Source organism: Barbus barbus (assembly GCF_936440315.1).
Source record: "Barbus barbus genome assembly, chromosome: 35".
Lineage (NCBI taxonomy): Eukaryota > Metazoa > Chordata > Actinopteri > Cypriniformes > Cyprinidae > Barbus > Barbus barbus.
In genome coordinates this window covers 24598779-24605391 of record NC_136763.1, presented here as the reverse complement: position 1 = coordinate 24605391, position 6613 = coordinate 24598779, and positions in this window count along the sequence as shown.

Here is a 6613-nt window from a genome sequence, read left to right as displayed (position 1 = left end):
TCTGAAAGGGTGCTAGCAGAGTTGTGTCGCCAGTATTGGATACTTCGGGGCAGGGAAGCACCAGCGCAAATGCCAAGATTGTCAGTTCTGATGAGCCAAGCCTGAAGTCCCCCAAATGGCCGATCTTCCATCCTGCAGGCTGCAGCTTCACCAACTGCCGTTCTATTCTACTGGGGTAGATTGTTTCGGCCCCTTTCCAGTTAAAGCTGGTCGTCGCCACGAAAAGAGATGGGGCATCCTTTATAAGTGCATGACAACCTGATGTGTGCACCTTGATCTGTTGGAGCACCTTGACACTGATGCCTTCCTGCTCTCTCTGCGTCGCTTTATAGCAAGACGAGGTAAGCCCATGGAATTGCTCTGCGACAACGGGACCAACTTTGTAGGAGGGGTTTGAGAATTACGTGACACATTTGATGTCATGGCACCCAAGCTTCAAGAGCTGCTTGCTCCACAGAAGATCAGATTCCGCTACATTCCACCTAATGCTCCTCATTTCGGAGGAACCTGGGAGCGTGAAGTCAAATCTGTAAAGACTGCACTACGGGTCATTCTGCGAGGGCAAACGGTGCCAGAACCAGTGCTGCAGACGTTGTTAGTGGAGGTTGAGGGCATTCTAAATGCCAAGCCCCTCGGGTACGTATCTTCCGATGTTGCAGACGTGGACCCAGTGACTCCGAACCTACTCCTTATGGGCCGTCGTGATGCCTCCTTACCTCAAGTCTTATTCGGCTCTACCAACCTGCTCGGAAGACGCAGATGGAGACACAGCCAGGTGTTGGCGGATCATTTCTGGACTGCCTTCATCCGGAATTACCTCCCAAGTTTACAGGGTCGGCATAAGTGGAGAAAGGATGGCAAAGAGCTGACTGTGGGCCAAGTGGTTCTCATTGTTGATCCCCAACTTCCTCGTGCCCTCTGGCCTGTGGGCACAGTGACTGAGACGTTGGTTGGACCTGACGGAAAAGTTTGCATGGCTCGTGTCAGAGTTAATGAGAAATCCTACACTCGCCCAGTTGTTATGAAATCCTACACTCGCCCAGCTGCGATGACGTCACAGCTGGCGAATGGGAAGGGAGCTGCTGGGGATTAGAAGACATGAGCTGTGGTGAGCCTGACTGCGCTGGGATGCAAGCTGTTGTGCGTTTGGAGAACCAGAGTCGGTAGGAACTGGAGTGGTTACCCTTATCTGCATTAGTTATGTCCACCAAGAACATACAAATTCTGTGTCACTACTTATGCAGTTCTTATAAGACAGTATAATAAGGCAATAATAAGTCTAAATGTCTGAAAGACACATCTGAAAGAAAAACGTCTCGGTTACGTACGTAACCCTCGTTCCCTGATGGAGGGAACGGAGACGTTATGTCGTGACGACATTAGGGGATTTACTTGAGAGCCCCGACTGCCTCTGATAAGAGAAAACGCCAATGAAATTTGGCTAGTGGATTTTGCATACCTGAGCCACTCCCCGTGCATACGGGTATAAAAGGGCGACAGGTGCATCCACTCATCAGGTTTTCCGCTGAGGAGCCGAGAACGTGTCCCTGGCAACCAGCGATGGTTCAAGATTGTGGCATGGGGACATAACGTCTCCGTTCCCTCCATCAGGGAACGAGGGTTACGTACGTAACCGAGACGTTCCCTATCTGTCGGTCACTACGAGTTATGTCGTGACGACATTAGGGGTCTATGGAAAGCGCCACAACCTGAACCCCGTCACGACCTTGTGGCATGCAGATGTTGACAAGCTAGCGCGTGACAGACAAATGCGATGCGAAGGTCGCAACCTTCCCGTCGCCCCAGCGCAAATTCGCTAACCTTGGTGCCCGCAGGGACCACTGAGTACATTGCTGCTGGAGATAGCCAAGCCGCTGTTCCTTTCCCCAGAAATCGGAAGGGATTTCGACCTTCTATGAAAGATTGCTTCAAGTCTTTCCTGTTTGTTGTTACAGCCCGGCAGTAACGACGGGGAAGCGAGCCTTCCGGAGAAGGGCGCTACGGAGGCCACACCCTGCCCGAAGGGAGGTAACGTGTGGAGACACTGGTATGGACTGGCCCAAGCCTGGGGCAGTGCTACATACGCCTGGACCCTGGGGCAGATCCTACCTAGGAGAAGGGAGGAAGGCTGCCAGCAGGGCCTGACAGAGCTCTGTCAAAGGGAAGACACGGGTTTACCATGAGGGAAACCGTACCGTGGATGAATACACGTGTGGGATCACCCGAAGGGAATCAGGCCGCACGGGCACCTAGCCGAGTACAGGGGCTGACCGGAGACCCGGGCAAGCTAACACCGGTACTGGGCCTGGCGTCAGACTGCTCCGCCCAGCCTGACTGCCGGGGGTGCTGGAGGAACTCCGCCAGGGTTCGCCGTTCGGGGAACTAACTGGAGGAGAGAATAGGCGCTCGTATCCCCGGGTAAGGGGGAATGGCGCAGCAAGCGTGACACCGGCCAACTCTTCCCGCCACTTACCTGTTACCCAACACACGGGAAGAGACTGGCTCAACGCGGAGACTGTAAAATCTCGCGAAGGTGTTCGGTGTCGCCCAGCCCGCAGCTCTACAGATGTCTGCCAAAGAGGCGCCGTGCGCCAGCGCATAGGAGGAGGCAACACTCCGTGTGGAGTGAGCCCTCACCCCGAGGGGGCACGGCTCGCCTTGGGATTGGTACGCCAAGGCGATGGCATCCACTATCCAGTGGGCCAACCTCTGCTTGGAGACAGCCTTCCCTTTCTGCTGACCTCCGTGGCAGACAAAGAGCTGCTCAGAGCTTCTGAAGCTCCGGGTGCGGTCCACGTATATGCGCAGCGCTCTTACGGGACACAGCAACGCCAAGGCTGGGTCTGCCTCCTCCGAGGGCAGTGCTTGCAGGTTCACCACCTGATCGCGGAAAGGCGTGGTGGGAACCTTAGGCACGTATCCAGGCCGGGGTCTCAGGACAACGTGAGAGTAGGCCGGCCCAAACACAAGGCACTCTTCGCTTACCGAAAATGCTTGAAGGTCCCCGACCCTCTTGATGGAAGTGAGCGCGGTCAGGAGCGCTGTCTTGGCCGACAGGAATTTCAGCTCGACTGAGTCCAGCGGCTCAAAGGGACCTCTCTGAAGTCCAGCCAGGACAATAGAGAGATCCCGGGAGGGCATCAGGGGTGGCCTAGGAGGATTTAACCTTCTGGCACCCCTCAGGAACCTCACGATGAGATCGTGCTTCCCCAGGGACCGGCCGTCCACTGCATCGTGATGGGCCGCAATAGCAGCCACGTACACTTTCAAGGTGGAGGGCGACAGCCCGCGCTCCAACCTCTCTTGCAGGAAAGAAAGCACCACTCCAATCGTGCATCTTCGGGGGTCCTCCCGCCGAGAAGAACACCAGTCCGCGAACAGACTCCACTTCAGCCTGTGGCAGGCCACTCAAGTCTGCCGCGTCCCATCCAGGAGCCGCACATGGCGGTTCCACAGAGCCGGACGCGGGTGCCGTATGGTGCCGAGCCCCTGAGAAAGAAGGTCCTTCCTCAGAGGGATGCGCCAGGGAGGGGCTGTCGCGAGGAGAGTGAGTTCCGGAAATCAGGTCCGGGTGGGCCAATATGGCGCAACCAACAAGACCTGCTCCTCGTCCTCCCTGACCTTGCACAGTGTCTGTGCGATCAGGCTCACTGGGGGAAACGCATACTTGCGCAGAGCCCGAGGCCAGCTGTGTGCCAGTGCGTCCGTGCCGGGGGGGGGCCTCGGCCAGGGGGAATACAGCTGGCAGTGGGAGGACTTGCGGGAAGCAAACAGGTCTACCTGAGCTTCCCCGAATCGACTCCAATCAGCCGGATCGTCTCGGGATGGAGTCGCCATTCTCCGGGGAAGTGAGCTGTCGTGAGAGCGCGTCGGCTGCACGATTGAGCTCCCCCGGAATGTGGACGGCGCGCAGCGATTTGAGCTGTGACTGACTCCAGAGGAGGAGATGGCGGGCGAGCTGTGACATGCGGCGTGATCGTAGACCTCCCTGCCGGTTGATGTACGAAACAGCCGCAGTGTTGTCCGTGCGGACCAACACGTGCTGGCCTAGGAGCAGTGGCCGGAACTGCTTTAAGGCCAGATGCACTGCCAACAGCTCTAGGCAGTTGAAGTGCCAAAGCAGTCGAGGCCCCATCCAGAGCCCCGAGGCTGCCTGCCCGTTGCATATAGCGCCCCAGCCCATGCTGGAGGCATCTGTTGTGACAACAACATGCCAGGACACTTGTCCTAAGGGCACCCCGGCCCGTAGGAAGGCAAGGTCCGACCAGGGGCTGAAAGAGCGGCGACACGATAGCGTGATGGTGACACGACGTGTCCCGCGGCGCCATGCCCATCTCGGGACCCGTGAGTGTAACCAGTGCTGAAGTGGTCTCATATGAAGCAACCCGAGCGGCGTGACTGCGGCTACGGATGCCATATGCCCCAGGAGCTGCTGAAACTGTTTCAGCGGAACCACTGTCCTGCCTCTGAAGGAACTCAGGCAGTTCAGCACTGATTGGGCACGCTCGTCCGAGAGACGTGCCATCATACTCACAGAGTCTAACTCCACACCGAGAAAAGAGATTCTCTGCACGGGGGAGAGCTTGCTCTTTTCCCAGTTGACCCGAAGCCCCAACTGGCTGAGGTGCCGGAGCACCAGGTCCCTGTGACCACCCAACTGTTCTCGCGATCGGGCCAGGATGAGCCAATCATCGAGATAGTTGAGGATCCTGACGCCCACTTCCCGTAACGGGGCAAGGGCGCCCTCCGCCACCTTCGTGAAGGCACGGGGAGACAGGGAGAGCCCGAAGGGGAGGACCCTGTACTGCCATGCCCACCCCTCGAACGCAAACCGTAGGAACGGCCTGTGTCGAGGGCGAATCGAGACATGAGAGTAAGCGTCCTTCAGGTCGATCGCTGCAAACCAATCCACGGAGTGAACTCATCTGCGTCAACATCTTGAACGGGAGCTTGTGTAGGGCCCGATTCAAGACTCGCAGGTCCAGGATTGGCCGAAGGCCACCGCCTTTCTTGGGCACGATGAAGTAGGGGCTGTAAAACCCCTGCCTCATCTCGGCTGGAGGGACCGGCTCGATTGCACCCTTTGCCAGAAGGACAGCAATCTCCTCGCGCAGGACAGGTGCATCTCGGACTGCCACCGAAGTCTCGAGGATGCCGCTGAACCTGGGCGGCCGCCTGGCGAACTGAATCGCATAGCCGAGTCGAACTGTGCGAATGAGCCAGCGAGACGGGCTGGGTAGCGCAAGCCACGCCCCCAGATACCGTGCAAGCGGCACCAAAGGCCCAATCGACGTGCCCGCAGTGGTGCAGCGAGGGGGAGTAAGGTTGGATGGAACAGAAGGCAGTGCGTTCTGACTCATCCCCACAAAACTCCCTAAGTCCCCGGGGGGACTGGCTAGAGGTGCGCGGGGAGGCATCGCGTCCCCAGACCGCACTCTCTTGGCCACTGGCAATATGGGTCTCGGGTGAGAGTGAGGAGGCATTGCGTCGCACACTGTCAGCCCGCAGACCTGGGAACCCGGAGGGAAGGGAAATTGCTCTTTCTTTGACAATGTGGGTACCACTGGCCCTTGAGCCAGTGGCGGAACAGAAAGAAAAGAAAACACAGGATTCTCCACCCGGCCCTCCTCCGGGGGAAGGAGCGACGCTAGCCTCGTCGTCTCCTGGGAAAGAGCAAATTCCTCCATCTCCGGGTTGTGCGCGTCAGGGCCGCTTTGTCGTCTTCCTGGAGGACTTGGCGGCCGGCTGAGGCGCAGGGGGCGCCGCACTCCTGCGAGAGGCTCGACGCACCGGCCTAGGTGACGACTCAGCACGGGGCGGAGCAGCTCTGGAGGACGCAGGAGGGCGCCCACGGCGACCAGCAGACTGGGGCCTGGCCCTTGGGCCAGCGGTGGCAGCTGGAGCATCCCGCCGTTTAGGGAGGATGTGCTGAATTGCCTCCGTCTGCTTTTGTACTGCCGAGAATTGCTGGGCAAAACCCTCGACAGTGTCGCCAAATAGCCCCGTCTGGGAGATGGAGGCGTCGAGAAAGCGTACTTTGTCGACGTCCTTCATCTCGGCCAGATTGAGCCAGAGATGGCGCTCTTGGACCACTAACGTGGACATCGCCTTCCCGAGGGACCGCGCCGTGACTTTCGTCGCCCGGAGAGCGAAGTCAGTCGCCGTGCGCAGCTCCTGCATCAACCCCGGGTCGGGACTACCCTCGTGCATTTGTTTTAGTGCCTTGGCCTGGTGAACTTGCAGGATGGCCATGGCATGCAGGGCAGAGGCGGCCTGGCCCGCAGCGCTGTAGGCCTTGGCGGCGAGTGCGGCCGTCAGCTTACAGGCTTTGGACGGGAGACGCGGACGATTCCTCCAGGTGGCGGCGTTTTGCGGGCACAGGTGCACCGCAACCGCTCTCTCCACCTGGGGAATATCCACGTACCCCCTGGCCGCCCCGCCATCGAGGGTAGTGAGGACGGAGGAGGGAGACGAGCGGTTTCTGGCCGAGAAAGGGGCCGTCCACGACTTCGTCAGCTCCTCATGCACCTCCGGGAAGAAAGGCACCGGGGCAAAGTGCGGCCGCTGGTCGCGTTTTGCGCCGATGAACCAATCATCCAGCCGCGAGGGCTCG